The sequence below is a fragment of the Phascolarctos cinereus genome, unplaced genomic scaffold (assembly GCF_003287225.1).
Source record: "Phascolarctos cinereus isolate Bilbo 61053 unplaced genomic scaffold, phaCin_HiC Scaffold_8;HRSCAF=390, whole genome shotgun sequence".
In the NCBI taxonomy this organism is placed as follows: Eukaryota; Metazoa; Chordata; class Mammalia; order Diprotodontia; family Phascolarctidae; genus Phascolarctos; species Phascolarctos cinereus.
This window is the reverse complement of record NW_027556291.1, coordinates 827,965-844,854: the sequence shown is the minus strand read 5'-3', so window position 1 is coordinate 844,854 and position 16,890 is coordinate 827,965. Positions and strand designations below refer to the sequence as shown.

The 16,890-nt window shown below is 42.0% G+C and overlaps 1 protein-coding gene across 5 annotated transcripts in view; it reads left to right on the top strand.

Annotated features, from left to right (window-relative positions):
* WDR13 (WD repeat domain 13) overlaps positions 1 to 16,890 on the top strand; it is a 45,723-nt gene that overhangs the window by 21,173 nt on the left and 7,660 nt on the right. For 4 of the 5 annotated variants that reach the window (XM_078147724.1, XM_078147726.1, XM_020976582.2 and 1 more), the window contains 3 exons: positions 959 to 1,204; positions 12,214 to 12,435; positions 16,286 to 16,389. The gene's annotated coding sequence lies outside the window, so the exon portion shown is untranslated. The remainder of the gene's footprint in view (positions 1 to 958; positions 1,205 to 12,213; positions 12,436 to 16,285; positions 16,390 to 16,890) is intronic. The other variant, XM_078147727.1, reaches the window with a different exon arrangement.

Genomic DNA, 16,890 nt, shown 5'->3' with positions numbered 1-16,890 from the left:
AGGCTCAATGTGAGTAAACTGAGGGAGATGGCACACTCGAAACCTGCATTGGGGGCAGCTAGGTGGTATAGTGGATAGAGCAGCGGCCCTGAAGTCAGGAGGACCTGAGTTCAAATCCAGCCTCAGACACATAACACTCACTAGCTGTGTGACCCTGGGCAAGTCACTTCACCCCAGTTGCTCACCAGAAACAAACAAACAAACCTGCCTTGAACATAGTATAAATGGATAGAAGTAAGGTGTTAAGAATTAGAGAAACAAGTGGCTCTGGGCCTGTGTATTTCCGCCTTTCCTTGAATGTCAATGTGACCATGAGAGTTTTGGGGGGGATCTCCCTTCATTTTTTGGGGTGGCTACGTGCCGAGACATTGACATATGGAGCTTTTTTTCCTCTTTTAATATCATTGTGTTCATTGTTTTCTGAATATCATATCACCCTTGAATCTCTGGTATAATTCTAACTTGGTCATTATCAAATCTGGTTTGGATTTGACATAATAATAGTCCTAGTCCAATTGGGTTGTTTTGCTTGGATTTTATTTAAAAGTGTTGGTCAGTGTCTGCTTCATTTCTGCATGATCTCAGTATCAGAAGCATCGTTTTCCACATCGATGGAGATGGGCTGACTGCTTTCCTTTTGGCTTGCTGAGAATCGCTTTGGTGGCAGGGGTGGGATTCAGTTGCAAATCCGTCTTGCTTTCCTACTTTGTCAGTTCTTTTGTTTGTTAGTTTAGTTAGTTCTTTTCTAGCTTGTTCAGTTTCAGTCTCTGAGATTGAGATAAAGATTGAAGATCTTTCCTTCCTTGCCTAACAATTTAGTTACTGTACATTTTTGTGGGTTGGGGTTGGGGTTTCCTTTAAGTTCTCAATTTTGTGAGCATTGGATTGTGTAAAGATTGGCATTGCTGATGTTGTTTTCTCTCTCTTGTGAGTTCATCTTTTTCATTTTGTTTTCCAGATACGGGACAGATATTTATCTTGTCTACTACAAAAACACTCCAGAATTCATAAGCATGCACTGACTGAGACGTGACATGTGGAACAGTAGCTCGTAATTCCTATTATGCCTCCCTGGAAGGCTAAGACATAAAACAGGAAAAGAAGAAAAACCATGAGATTGCTGAACTGCCATCTTTCCTTCCCACATCTCCCTGCAGCTGGTTATCAGAGCCTCTCCTCCTGTCACCTGGACACAAAATAGATGGTAAGCCTGTGAAAGCATCCCTATCAGAGCTGCTCCGAGAAAGAATCCCTGAGGAGCAGAGAAGCCAGGGCCTATCACTGCCACATTCTTCAAGACTCCGTTCAAACACCACCTTGTGCCAGCCTCCTCCGCCACTCAGGTGTTACCCTTTTCAGACTTGAATGCCAAACATAGGAGTTTATATTTGATCCTGGAGGTCATAGGGAGCCACTGAGGTTCATTTAGGGGGATAGGGTAGATGCAGAGTAGGATGCAACCTTGGCAGCTGAGTGGAGGATGGAGCAGAGTGGGGAGAGACTTGCAGCAGGAAGACCAGTTAGTTAGGTGACTATTGCAGTAGTCAAGGTGAGAGGTGAGAAGGACCTTGGTAGGCTGTGACTGTGTCAGAACAGACTTTGTGAAGGTAGAATCAACAGACCTTGACAGCAGCTTGGCTGTGGAGGGGTAGGTGGTGAGTGAGAGTGAGGAGGTGAGGATGACCTCTAGGTTGTGAACCCTAGTGATTGGAAGGGTGATGATGTCCTTGACAGTAATAAGGAAGGTAGAAGGAGGGACTGAGCTTTTATACAAAAGCTGAAGAGTTCTGTTTGAGATGCTTAGGGGACATCCAAGAAGCAGCTGAACACATACTAGAGAGGGAGCAGTGAGCTCACGTGCTCATTTTTTTATTCGGATCATTTTGTAATTCCCTCCTCTCTCTCCCTCTCCCTCTCTCCCCCTCTCCCTCTCTCCCTCTCTCCCCCTCCCCCCTCCTCTCTCTCGCTTTCTCTCTCTCCCCCCTCCCCCTCCCTCCCTCCACCCCTCCCTTCCTCTCTCTTTTCTCTCTCTCCGTCTCTCTCTTTCTCTCTCTCTCTCTCTCTCTCTCTCTCTCTCTCTCTCTCTCTCTCTCTCTCTCTCTCTCGCTTTTTCTCTCTCTCTCCCTCCTCTCTCTCTCTCCCCCCCCTCATCTGTCTCTGTCTTTCTCTCTCCCTCTCCCTCTCCCTCCCTGTCTCCCTCCCACCCCCCTCCCCTCTCCATCTATCCATCCTTTTTGAACAGGTTAGCTAAGGTTTGTTGGTTTGGATATTCTTTTGGGGGTAAAAAAAGCCCATTTGGTTCTTCCTTAGGTTTATTGCATCTGTCATGATCATTTTTGGTTTTCCATTGTATCTATTTCTTCTCCAGTTTTGTGCTTCTTTTGAGATAGCTCAGTTTTCTATTTTCTCATTTTCAAAAATGACCTGCTCAGTTCATTAAATGTCTCTTTTCTGATTTGTCAATGAACTTCGGGTTTCTGAAGAGTTTCCTTTAAGGACTCTTTCACTATGTCATCAAAATGTGAGGATGTCATTTCATTATTTTCCTTTACTTTTATTTAGTCAATCGTTGTTTCAGCAGCCCTGACTCATGTAGGCTTGTCTACTTCTCTTGTAAGAGACCTACATCTATGAACTGCAGGTGGAGTTCTCATGGGAAAGGTTGAGAAAACTTTGACTCTTGGCATGGCCTGAGGTAAGAGTCTCCTGACTCAGTTTCCCCAATATATCTTTTTTTGAATGGAAAATATTCTACCTGGCTCAGTGCAATTGCTTAGGCCATGGAATGACAACAAATGCAGATCAAAAGAGCAAGATCTTCCTCCTTTCAGCTTATTACGGTAATTCAGATGCCTCAATATTAATCTAATAACTAATAGATTCAGTATTGCAATAACGGCTTACAGATAAAATTTAGTAGACCTTCTAAAAATCACACAAAAGTTGTTTTGGTTTTTTTTACAAAAGATTTTTTTTTAAACATTCCTTCTAAAAGTATTTCTCTTTCTTAAAAACAGCTTAAAATTTATCCTGATGTTAAAAAGATAATCACTAAACTTTCATGAAGTAAATTAGTTGGAAACATCTAAACTTAGAGATGTCTTTCTTATTAAACCTTAAAGCAAAAATAAATCTTTAAAATTGTGACTTATCAAAACTGAGTTGGTATAAATTATCTTTAAGTATCATAAATCCCAAAGGTCTTAAAAACAAAATAAATTCCTAATCATCACAAATTTTTAAGTACCACCCTCCTCTAGTTAAAAGATGTTTGCAATGGGGAGGAGATTCAGTTTTTCTAAACCAAAAAATATATATACCCAATTAAATTAGCCTTATCACAATAACAAAGTTTACCAGGCCTTTAAAATTTTACTCAAAATCCTTTTCTTCCCTTTATCTTATGTCACTAGAAATCAAGAAAAATAATTACATTTTGGAATCCCATATAGATAGTGAATATGTGGTAGTTCACTTAAATCCCTAGGAAAACAATACTGACCAATTGTTGTAAACTTCCAGATTTTTTTATTCATATGTATATATATATGTATGTATGTACGTATGTATGCAAGTATATGTATATGTATGTGTCTAAAACTTTAAATGAAACTCACTCTACATCCTAAGCAGGCTTGAAAATTACACTCCCTGTTTTATACAAAGATACTCATTTACTCAGTGGGAATTCCACAGCACAGGAACCTCTTGCACAGGACTGATAAGAATTTATGACTAGATGGTTCCAGGAATCCTTGTAAGTTTACAAAAGAGATTTGCCAAGGTCTTTTCTTTGTACAATTACCAGTTTTCCCTGTTTTAAAAATACCTATGTAAATACTTGATGGGTTTTTTAAATGATGACAGTAACACCAAGTAACTTAGTTAACAGTCTCATCATTTTCCTAAGCGATAGCCAGATAATTTGAGGTGGAACTTCCTCTTAAATATAGTGACACTTGAAAGTTTAACAGCTGGGGGTGCAGTGGCTAGAGCTCTAGCCTTGGAGACAGGAGGACCTCAGACACTTGACGCTTTCTAGCTGTGTGACCCTAGGCAAGCCACTTAACCCCAAATGCCTCACCAAAAAAAGAAAAGAAAAAAAAACTTGGAAGTTCAAATTCTTACTGTGCTTCAGAATATTGCAACACATGGTCAGCAGGGCTGATAAAATGACCTAAGAGCTTCCTAAATCTTTTTTTTCTTTTAACAGTACAATTCTTAATTTAACAGCATCTAGATTATAGGAGAAATTGCTTATTGTTTACCAGATTACACAATATAAGAAAATTTAGAAACATATCAATGCCATAAATAACATCATGTGTTTGAAACTTGAAACAAAACCTGTTACCAATCAGGTGATCTCATTTCAGGTGAATGAGCTTCCAAATTACCTTACACAGAAAATCATTCATCTCTTTGCCATTGGAATTGTATACTGATCACATCTAAAAACCCATATGAAGTTATCAAATATGAAGCAATTACATCTAATTAAAGAAATAATAAAAATAGTTAACATTCATATGCCAAGCACTGTGTTAAGCACCTTACAAGCATCTGATTCTCACAGTGACCCCTTACAGAACAGTAAACTGAGGTAAATAGACATAAAATAACTTGCTTGGGGCCACACAGCTAATAAATTTCTTAATGGCAAAAAACAAGTGTCTTTTGTGTTAGATTCTAGTTTGCCACAATTATCCTGATTGGAGAACACACTCAGACCCGGTTCTTAATTCCTTCAGAACCGATTTTGGCTTAAATTAAATCAAATCTGGATTTATAATCACTAATGTTAACATTTTAATTTCCAAGGCTCTTAACACTTCAGAAGAAAAAATATTATTATCCATAAATGCATGTGTTTCTGTTTTTTTAAAAGGCACATGATGACATTTCCCAGCTCCATATAATTTTTTCCTCTACTTCAGTTCTCAATCCCCTGCCTCCCTTTACCTTTCTTTGAGACTTATCAGATAAAGAACTGCCATAAGCATTCCAGCTTCCAATTCCAATCCTCCCAGGAATTTCAAGCTGCATATTCTAGGAAATACATGTAAAGTTTTACAAACAGTTTGAAATCACACCTGTTATCATTAAGTTAGCTTAAATTGTGCTAGGCTAAAACATTATTAGATTCTAAGTTGAAGAAAGAGCAGAGGGACCTAAGGAATTTGATTTAACACTTGCAGGGCATGGCTGCTTTCCCTGGGCCAAAACCTTCAAGAGCTTCCATAGAGGGAGTACATGAAATAGTTGAATTAAATAATAATTGAACAGTACAAGGAAACATGGAAGACTTTTATATAATAATCACCAATAATTTAACCATATCCAGTAGTTTGTGTAGTGTTAGATTTAATAAGGGCTTCCTACAGACTTAGCCTGAAAGGTGGGTGGACATGATTAACCAGTTGATTATCCAACCTTACTCTCAGACTTAAAGCTAGTTACAGCCTGATTTCTAAAACTCTTTTCCTTTGCAATTTCAGGTTCTTAACTGAAGTCAAATCATTGCATTTGGACCACCTAACTGTGGGGCTAGATCCTGAAATGTCAAAAATACTGATACCCTAATTTAGTTACTAATCTGCTACAGATTTTTGTTGCATGTTTACATCAGTCTTTTAACAATTAAATCCATAACCTAAAGACAATCAGGGTGGTGGCTCAACCCTATGTCATTTTTGAGGAGGCATATTCTGATTGGTTAAAAATTAGTGAGAGAATGAATGTTACAATGAGGGGGCTGGGGCTGGACCTGAACTTTGATTGTCCCCACCCAGACCTGAGCTGAACACAATGGCTGCCCCACCTGGGTGGGGTCTGGCTAGAGAAGGGTAGCTCAGCCTTCCGAGGTTTGAGGTCTTGAAATGAAGATGAGAGAACAAGGGGAAAATCATTGGTTAGTTATAGAATTTTTATGATTTTTTCTTTTTTTTTTACAATTCATTTGTCATTGGTTATTAATAATCATTTCTCACTATTTCAAAGTAGCATATCAAAGATGCTGGTAAAAACCACAGCTGCCCAACAAATAGAGGGAATCAAGCTCCTGATATACCTTCTTATTACTGATCCCCAACTGAAAAATCAGAATTGCTCCTTTCCAAACTAAAAAACAATAATCTTGACTTACAAAGGTGGTGTGATTTTCCAGGTCGGTTGTTTCACCAATGAGGTATTTTAAGTTTCCATCCATTTTTTCATTTCTGTTTGACTGATTCTTGCTCTCTCATAGAGTCATTAGTTCACATTTGTCCAATTCTAGTTTTTAACAGATTGTTTTCTTCTGTTAATTTTTGTACTTCCTTCTTCAATTGGCCAATTGTGCTTTTTAAGAGATTTGTTTTCTTCAGTGTATTTTTTTTCCAATTGGCCAATTTTATTTTTGAAGGACTCTTCTGCCTCTCTCATTAGACTTTTAAAATCCTTCGTGAGCTCTTCTAAGAAGGCTTTTTGGCTTCAGACCAGTTCATATTCTCTTTTGTTGTTGCAGATGTGGGTTTGTTGACAATGTCATCCTCTTCAGAATTTCTGTCTTGATCTTCACTCTTCTCATAATATGAATCTGTGGAACGTTTCTTTTTACTCATGGTGTTTCTTTATTCCCTGGCCTTTAAAGATATTGAGCTCTCTTGCTGGGGAACAGAGGGCGCTGACCCAAGCTTCTTGTGTTGGGAGCCTAGGTCTTGGTCGGTGGCTTTGTATGCTGGAGCCTCTTATGTTGGCAATTGGAGGCTGTAGATTTCTGGCAGCTTACCTCGTGTTGGGCTGGAATCAGCAAGGCTGGAACTTTCAGGCAATTCTAGGTTGCCTGCTTTTCCTTTCCTTTAGCTTTCTTCTGCTCCTTTTAGATGGGTGCTGCAGGATGTTTATCTTCCTGGGGCCCCCTGCAGTGTTGTCTCCCTCGTTTCTGCTAACGCACTGGGAGATTCCTTTGTGGTGGAGTGCCGAGGAAGCTGGTAGTTTTCTGAGCTGGTTTCTCCTGGTTCCCCCTGCCCTCACTGAGGCACTCGGAGGTCCAGGTGTTGGTGTTTGCCTGCTCTACCACCTGGGCTTCAGGATCTCCTCCTAGTTGACAGTTGGAGTTGTTGGGCTGGAATCAGCAAGGCTGGGACTTTAGGAAGACTCTAGGTTGTTTTCTTCAGCTCCTTGCAGATGAATGCTGCAGGGTGCTTATTTGCCTGGGGCCCTTTGTAGTGCTGCTCCCCTTATTTTTGCTGAGGCACTGGGAGACTAGTTTTCTGGGTTGCTGCACTACTGTTCCCTGTCTTTCTTCTAGTTCAGGTGTTCCAGGCGTTTTTTTTCTGGGGTGATATTTTCTGGGTTTTCAGAGGTTGATAGGGGAGGGTGAGAGCAACTACCTTTTCACTCTGCCATTTTGGCTCCTGGAAGCGGAAGTCGAGGCCTACTTTCAAGAGTACAAAGAGTAGAAAATATCAAACCACTTGGTTGAGTGTGTGCATGTGTGCACGTGTGTGTGTGTGTGTGTGTGTGTGTGTGTGTGTATGAGAGAGAGAGAGAGAGATGAGAAAATTGTGTTTTGGATTTGTTGTTTTTTGTTGTTCAATCATTTCAGTCATCTCTGACTCTGTGACCCCACTTGGGGTTTTCTTGACAAAGATACTGGAGTGGTTTCCCATTTCCTTCTTCAGCTTATTTTACAGATGAGGAAACTGAGGCAACCAGGGTGAAGTGACTTACCCAGAGTCACACAGCTAGTAAGTGTCTGAGGCCAAATTTGAACTCAGGAAGATGAGTCTTCCTGACTCTAGGCCTGGGGCTCTATCTACTGACGCTCTGCCTTGCTGTTCATGTTGGATTTAGCTTTTTCCATCAAGTGGCACAGAGGTAATGCTTACTACATATCAACTCATTTAGATACCATTTACAGTTAAATGTCAGTTTGATCACATCTTGTACCTTTGGAATTAGTCCAATGAACCCAGTGCATCTGGTAACAAGGATGGGATATGGTTTGGGCTTTTTTTTTTTTTTTGGTGACCTGCCTGCCATCACAGTGAAAGATGATATAGGTTCAATAATAGGAATCTTATTCTTGGCTTTCAGTTGGCATTTTAATTGTGTGGATTCTTTCAAAAAGATTGTTCCATGGTTTCTGTAAAGGTGGGCCTAAGCAGGTTTAGTTGTCTGGGAAGTGGCTCCATGACTTGTGGGTGTTGACCCAGGGTTTGGATACAAGTGCTGAGCCCAGCTGGCAATGCCTGAGTAGGACTGACCTGAGTTCTGCCTCTTGCTAGAGTATCCTTAAAGGGAAAAGCCATCACCATTCCTGTAACCGAAACACAAATTGGGGGCCCTTTGAGCTAATACTATTGCTTTAGCAAGAAACCCTTGCCCACCTCAATGAGCCCCTGTAGATATCATAAATCAGGGGGCCACTAAGAGTTGGGACTTCCACATAGTTGGGAATATGAAGGTCTCTGGGAGAGTCTCTTTGAGCATTGGCCAGTTGAGAGGGCCTCCCACAAGCATAACAGTACTGGGACAAATTCTCAGTGCCAGGAGTTTCCTAGCAAAATGTGGGCTCAAAAGAAGAAAGTGAACACTGAAGCTAGTTTCCCAAAGATAACACAGTGTACAGTGTTGCACCGCAGTGGAACCCTAGCCCTAAGTTGGGAATTTTCTCAGGACAGGACCCATGTCCCACTGGAGAAGGAACATGGGTTGTCTAGGTCAGAGACGTGTCAGAAGCATTGCAGCATCACCATATACCTGAAATAGGAAAGGGATCTGAAGACTTCAAGTCCAAGTCATGTGGCAGAGATGTTTGTAGAGCCTAGAAAGGCATTTGGGTGGTGGTAGGACACTGCAGTGGGCATATACTGAATTTATCCAGTCTACTTCTCACCAAAGTAGATAGCCAACCACATAGACTGCTGACTGAGACTTGAAGGCACCTAATTAGTCTTGAGTTGAAAGAAAAGACACCATAGCTTGATCTGATGCTGAAAAGAATGAGTTTAAGCACAGTTTCCAAGCTGCAGAGTATGATCTGACTGCCTTAGGAAGCTGAGTGAAAGCCAGGAACCCAGAGAAACTGCTGAGAGATGTGCCAGCAGAAAGGAATGTTTGACTTGGAGAAGCTGGGGTCCAGGGACCAGTGGTAGCATCATGACCATGTGACCCAAGGATGCCCCCATATATAGTTATATGAGTGATAGTGTCACTTTGCTGGGTCCAGACCCAGAGATTATCTCTGGTTTATCATCGTGGAGACAGCCTCTAGCTTCTTGAAGATGCTAGCAGACTTTGGACAAGAGGACTAAAGTTGACCAACACACTACACCGGTAGTTCAGGATGCTCTGGTCAACTTGATAAGTTGTTAGTGGTTTTCAGTTTTGAGTTTGCTCAACAGATACTTCCAGATCTTGATGGCAGAGGAAGAAAAAGAGAAGGCAGTGTTCATCTCTCCTGTTGGATTTGACATCTTAGGGAGCACCTACCAATTTTCAGCAGCTTATGGGAGTGTTGGGAGACCTGGATGAGCTCATTTTCTTTGGAAAGATACTGGAAGAAGATGGGGATAAACTTATGAGTATGTTAGGCCAGCTAATTGAAAAGTGCCTCTGTCAGGTACACATAGTGTCTCAATATGGAGTGAGCACTGATCCAGAAATGAGAGAATCACCCAAAGAACCTTTGCAAATTAAGAAATTGTCTAGGACGGGGTGGGGAACCTGCGACCTCGAGGCCACCTCTAGGTCCTCCAGTGTAGCCTTTGGCCTGAGTCCAAATGTTACAGAACAAATCCTTTTATTAAGGGGATTTGTTATACAAAGTTCAGATTCAGTCAAAGGGCCACCTGTGGCCTCAAGGCCATAGATTCCCCACCCCTGGTCTAGGATTCAGTGGCTGCCATCACAGTTTTCCAAAGAATAGTTCAGCTGTTGCTTTACTTCTCAGCAGTCTCTCTCAAGCCATCACTGGGAAAAACCAAAAGCAGAAAGACAACAAAGGTCAGTTTGGCTTAAACTCTTAAAGCCTTCTTTTGAAGATTATTGGGGTGGGAAACGAGCACTTTTTTAAAAAATTAATTTATTTTGATTTATCAACAATCACTTCCAGAAGCTTTTGAGTTTTAAATTTTTCTCCCTCTCCCTCCCCAAGACGGCATGCAATCTGATAGAGGCTCTACGTATACATTCCTATTAAACATATTTTCACATTAGTCATGTTGTAAGGAAGAATTAAAACCAATAGGAAGAACCATAAGAAAGAGGAAACAAAATAAAACAGAAGAAAAAAAAAGGAGCAAATAGTATGCTTCAATCTGCACTCAAACTCCGTAGTTCTTTCTCTGGATGTGGATAGCATTTTCCATCATGAGACTTGGAGATGTCTTAGATCTTTGCATTGGTGAGAAGAGCTAAGTCTATCAAAGTTAGTCATCTCATGACGGGCTGTTACTGTGTACATTCTCCTGGTTCTGCTCACTTCACTCAGCATCAGTCCATACCAGTCTTTCCAGGTTTTTCTGAAGTCTGCCTGCTCATCATTTCTTATAGCACAATACTATTCCATTCCATTCCATTCATATACCACAACTTGCTCAGCCATTCCCCAATGGATGGGCATCCTCTCAATTTCTAATTCTAAAAACCTAGGCTAGTCATCCTAGTGACCTAGAAATGTGTAAACCTAGCAAGATAGACATCTAGAGCCTGAGATCTGGTAACCTGGAACCTTCCAGATCAAAGTACTTAGAATACCAGAGACTTAAAGAAATAGAGCCTAGACCTAGAGATGTAGAGCTTTAAACTGAGAGATTTTGAGCTTTAAACCAAAAGACTTCGAGTCCTCAGCCTTGATCCCTAGAAACCTGGAGTGCGAACGAGTACTAACTAGTCACTTAGAACTAGAGATCTAGAAAAAGTCAGATCTGTCCATTGAACCCTAGAGACTTAGCCTTAAATGTGTCTCCTTCTAGACCCAGACTTTGAATAACTTTGAGGCCTAGTATTCTAGAGAAGACTTAAGACACCCAGAGTTCTATAGACTAAGGCTGAGAGTGTTAGAGACAGAGAAACTTGGAGAACCCTAGATGATTGTAACCTGAGGCTGGGAAACCTGGAGATCTAATGAGCAGTAGAGACTTAAGAGGTGAGTGTACAAACTAGAGACAGAGTTAGAGCTGGAAATCTAGAGACCTAGAGAAGTAAAAGCCTAGGCTGAGAACAAAGAAGCCTATAAACTTAGCCCTCTCAGGCTCAGAGTGACCTTGAAATCTTATTGGAGAAACTTGGCACCATAGAGCCTTAGACACCCAGATTTCTAAAAACCTAAGCTTGTAGTTGAAGAGACCTAGAAATTTAGGGACTTGGATTCTAAAAGCCTACACCTAAGATCGGTAAATGTAGGGGTTGATTTCCAGCACCTTAGAAACTTAGTCAATGGGCATGTGTTAAGCACCTCCTATATTCCAGGCACTGTGCTAAGTCCCAAAGATACAAAGAAAGGCAAAAGCCAGTCTCTGCCCTTGAGAAGCTCACAATCCAATGAGGTAGGGGGCCAACATGTGAACAAGTAAGTACAAACAAACTCAATGTAGAATGAATAGGAAATTATTAATGTGAGGGAAGCCAGGGAGGTCAGTCGTGGGAGCAGAGGAGGGAGAGCGTTCCAGGCCCAGAGCCCAGAGATGGAGGGGATGGAACACCCAGGAGGCCAGAGTCACTGGATGGAAGGGGACCAGGGTGGGGGAGTGAGGTCCGGCAAGACTGGAAAGGGAGGAGGGGGCGGGGCATGAAGGGCATTGAACGCCAAGGAGACCATCTTGTATTTGCTCCTGGAGGCCCTAGGGAGCCACTGGGGTTTATTGAGTAAGAGAGTGACCTGGTCATATTAGCACTTTGGTGGCTGAATGGAGGATGGATGAGTAGGGAGAGCCTTCAGCAGGCCATTAGGTCAGACATAAGGTAAAGAGGGCCTGCACCAGGGGTGGGGGGCAGTGTCAGAGGAGAGAAGGGGGGCATATTCGAGAGATGCTACAAAGGTGAGATGGTCAGGCCTTGGTGAAGGATTGGATGGGGGGGGGGTTAGAGAGGATGAGGAGTCCAGAATGATTCCTGGAGTGGGAGCCTGAGGGCCTATGAGGATGAGAGCATGGGGCCAAGGGACACCTCACACATCCTAGTTGTTGCAATTCCTTTTCTCCCATTGTGTCTCTGCTTCATGAGCAGTTTCTCAGGCCCTTCTAGAGCCAGTCGTGTATTGCTGTATGGAGAATGATCTTCTCAGGGGGCTGCTAGCCTCAGAGGAGGTGGAACCAAGTGACCTGTGCTTGGGAAAGAAGTCAGACCGCTGCCTTCATGGACACAGGTGCCGCTCCAGCCTCTTGGGGAAATGACCCAGATGCCCTCAGTGAGCTCTCTTCATTCATGAAGATTACACCTCCTGGCAGGGTTAGTGTCTAGGTTAGGCTCTTTGATCAAAATTTGAATCCGTCTTTAATACAGCCTTGTCAGGAGTAATTACAAAACCCTTCTGGATCTATCCTTCTTTGTCTTCCCTGTCATCTTTGGAAATTCTGGGCCCCTCTTCTTTGTATGTTGGAATAAGCTCCTTCCAAGCTCTGCCTCCCCCACCCTACCCCCATTTAATGGGCCTCATTTCAAAACCAAATCAAATCAAAGCCTCAAGGTAGTGAGATCCCAAGCAAGTATCTTTTTTGGTTTTTTTTTAAATTTTTTTTTAAGTATCTTCTTCACAAGAGAGACCCCCCCCCACCCCATGTACCTGCAAATGAGAACATGGAACCCCTTGGACCTTGGGTGGTCAACTTGGAAGGAGTTTTCTTTTTTGAGGGGGGAGATATTCTCTGAAATTCTCAGGTATCAGTCTGCCCTTTGAATCATATGCTTTTATTTTTTAAAAATTGTCTTTTGTTTTTAACATCAGTCATTTTAGGATATACCCTCTGCCTTCAGACACACAGACTTTTACTTTGGATCAAAACACATGTGAACACACATGTACACACGCACACACCAGGCCCATTGAGAGCATTTAAGCTTGCTTTACTTACCCTGCTAGGCACTGTCCACTCTAGGTGAGAGGGAAAATACAGAATTAAAGAGGGAAATCTTCCCTCTCCTTTCATGATTTATTGCGTATATAATTAATCTCTGTTCTTTGTGAAGAGAAAAATAGCCACAGACAATTGAGCAATTATAATCTCTGTAACAATGACCCTGTTCCACCGGTCCTGCTTCTAGCCCAGCCCTTACAGCCATCTCCCGCCACCTGCCACTAACTGAGCAGCCAGGCCCCCTGAGGGAGAGAAGAGGCCGCATGTGCCAACCACGACCAGCTCCCCTCAGCCCAGGCAGCCCAGGCCCCTGAGCCCAAGGGCCTTGGGACCAGCCAGACTTCCAGCCTCAGGCCCTCAGCCATCCTCCTGGGAAGTAAACCCTGGGGACGGCCAGCTCCTGAGGCCTCAGAAAGGGAAGTCCTGGCCACGGTGCTCCAGTGGCTCCACAGTGGAGCCTGTTGCCGTTCTATGGGTAACATTAGAGAAGAGGCCTGAGCGCATGCTTGGCCGCTCCACCCTAAGCACCCTGGGACCTTGACTTCCATTGGATTTATGGTGAATGGGAGCTCCTCTAGGGCAGGGACATCTGGCTTTTCTGTCCGTGTTCTGTTGTTTCAGTGGTGTCTAACTCTTTGTGACCGCATTTGGGGTTTTCTTGGCAAAGATACTGGAGTGGTTTGCCATTTCCTTCTCCAGCTCATTTTACAGAGGAGGAAACTGAGGCAGACAGGGTTAAGTGACTTGCCCAGGGTCACTGAGACCAGATTTGAACTCCCAAAGATGAGACTTTGTGATTCCAGGCCTGTCATTTTATCCAGTCCAGTGCCCCCTAGCGGCCTGTAGCACAGTGTGAGCACACAATAAATGCTTAATCAGTTTTGTAGAATGTGAGAATGATGTCTCACTGGCTCGTATATTAAATTGCACAAAGTTCCTAAGGAGTGTTGAAGATTCCAGTGAGGTAAAATGCAGCCAGGGTGATTTATTCATGGGACTAGAAACTGGCCATAGTGTGTTGTTATATGGAAACACTGGTGCTTTATCCCTTCAGGTTTTTCTATACCTGAAAGAATATTAACTGCATATGTAGTTTAAAAGAAAATGTTTAAATTGTAATTGTCAATTGAAAGGCAAACAGCCTTGAAAGATAAAGAAACGCACATTACTGTCTTTGCAAAGAGCAAAGCATTGTGGATTTTTCCTGAGTTTAAAGCCTCTAATAACGCTAACCCTGGGCTCGCTCTGCTAGGCTCTTGTCTGATAAGGCAGATTTGGAAAGTCCTCCCTGAAATGGATGAATGCTTGTGATCATGTCTCCAGTTAGGGTAGACTGGGGAGCGAGTCAAGCCAGCAAGCATGGGTTAAGCACCTACTGTGTGCAAAGAGCCAGGGATACAAAGAAAGGCCAAAGATTGGCCCTGCTCTCAAGGAGTTCTCAGTCTAATGAGGAAGTGGACACCAGGAGAGGGAAACAGCCCCAGGAAGCAGTAGCTGAGAAGAGGCTCCTTCCCTCCCCACTACCCCGACTTCCCCCTTCTGTCTCCTAGTGTCCCTTAGCCTTCAGATCTGATCTTGCCTTAGATTCTGCTTTTCCCATTCCTAGGGTCTTTAGCACCTTCAGCATCTTAAAATCAACTCTAATTATGCATGTGTTTCAGCCTCCGATGACTCTGTCACTACTTTTCCTAGTTATTGCTATTAGATTATTTTTTGAGTTGTAAATAATTATGGACAATTGTAAAAAGTTTATTTGTTCTCAACAGCTCCCCAACTTATCTGTTGACCTAATGTTCCTTCACTAAAGATGAATGCTAGCTTCTCTGCAGAGCCGTAACATAATGGACCTGATTTTAAAGAGATAGTTAACACAAAACTCAATTACATGACCACCAGATTGTATTTATTGCCTTGAATCTTGAAATCTAAATTGAAAATTTATTGAAATTGAGCTTGAAACTTATGGACTGACATGTAATATGAAAAACATATGGAACTCTATATATACACATATATACATATGTATATATATGTATATATATACACACACACACACATATACACAATTCTCTCTATATATAGATATATAATATCTATCTATATATATTAATAAAAATACACACCTAGAGGAAGCCCGGTGGCATGTGCTGGGCTTGGAGTCAGAAAAGTCTTACATTCAAATATGACCTCAGACATTTACTAGCTGTGTGATCTTAAACAAGTCACTAACCTCTTCCTTGCTCAGTTTCCTCACTTGTAAAAATGGGGATGCCTCCTAGGATTGTTGTATCACATGAGATAATATGTGTAAAGTGCTTTGCAAACCCTAAAACACTCTATAAATGTGTGCTACTTCTTCTTACTATTATTATTATCCTTATACAACTACATTTCATCTGCAATCTGCTGACTCCACATGAATGTAACTCTTCAGAAATAAAACTGTCATGAAGTGAAACTGAAAGTTTTATTAACATTGCCAGAACCTGTAGCAAGCAGTAAACTACCAGAAAGCTGACACTGACCTTTAGGTGGAGACTATCGATTTCTGTTCAGTGTCAGTTTTCTCAGACCTAAGATGAGCAAACCGTGAACTCTAGTCAGGCAAGCTTAAGTTCTTCTTTATAGGAAGAAACCATGTAATGCCCTTGTGAACAAGGTAACTTCTTATGAGGAGAATTTTGGATCTTGGCTTATTTCAATTCTAAAGTCACCCAGCTCTCTTGAGACTTCTCTCTCTTGTAGATGGCATGCCTGCACAGCTTGCTAGACATATTCCCAGAAATGGCTGCATTGATGACAGCTGCACGTCTATACTGCAGTTGGCCAAGACCAAGAATTCAAAGAAATGGAAATGAGGGTGCATGGTCGATTATGTCTGCTCTTGTCATGTCTGAGAGATCTTGGATGACTGCCTGTGAAATCCAAGTAACCCTTTATTTGCTCATATGCATTGTGAAATTAAACATATGACCAAAGAGTTGTTGGCAGCAGACTACTATGGAATCATTGAATGATAATGATTAGATAATTAATGGATAAATATTTTGCCCCACAGATGCTTATTTTCCTTATGCAACAGCACAAACTGACTGCATACCCCAAAGTTTTTTACTTGTCCCACCTGCTAGTCACATAATGTTGAGAAATAGCAGCCTCCTTTACAACTCTGTGTATGAGAAACTATTCAGATGTTCTAAGACAATGCCATTGTGTGTCCACAGCTTTCATTCTTAGGCTATTGAGGAGAAAGAGTGAGCCATGAAGCTTGCTGGGAAAAGACCTCACCAGATGCCCTGGGCCCTGACCTTCAACCTTAGATCCACAGGTAAAAGTAAAGCAAAAGGGCAGAGTGCTTGTCTTGAAGGTACCTTCTTTCCTGCCCAGAAACAAGATAAAAAATGATGTCTTCCCCAGAACCTCAGAGATATCTTTGATAATGATGTACTTTATTTTATTTTTTTCCCCAGTTACACATTAAGAAAATTTTTAGGGGCAGCTAGGTGGCGCAGTGGATAGAGTATCGGCCCTGAAGTCAGGAGGACCTGAGTTCAAATTTGGCCTCAGACCAAACACTTGACACTTACTAGCTGTGTGACCCTGGGCAAGTCACTTAACCCCAATTGACCCCCAAAAAATATTTAGCATTCATTTTTACAAGATTTTGAGTTCCAAGCTTTTCTCCCTCCCTCCCTTCCCCTCTTCAGAAAATGGTAGGCAGTTTGATAGAATTTATACATGTGTTGTCATGTAAAAACATTTCCACATTAGTCACAGTTGTAAAAGAAGAAACAAATCAAAAGGGAACAAACCCACAGACCTCCAAGAT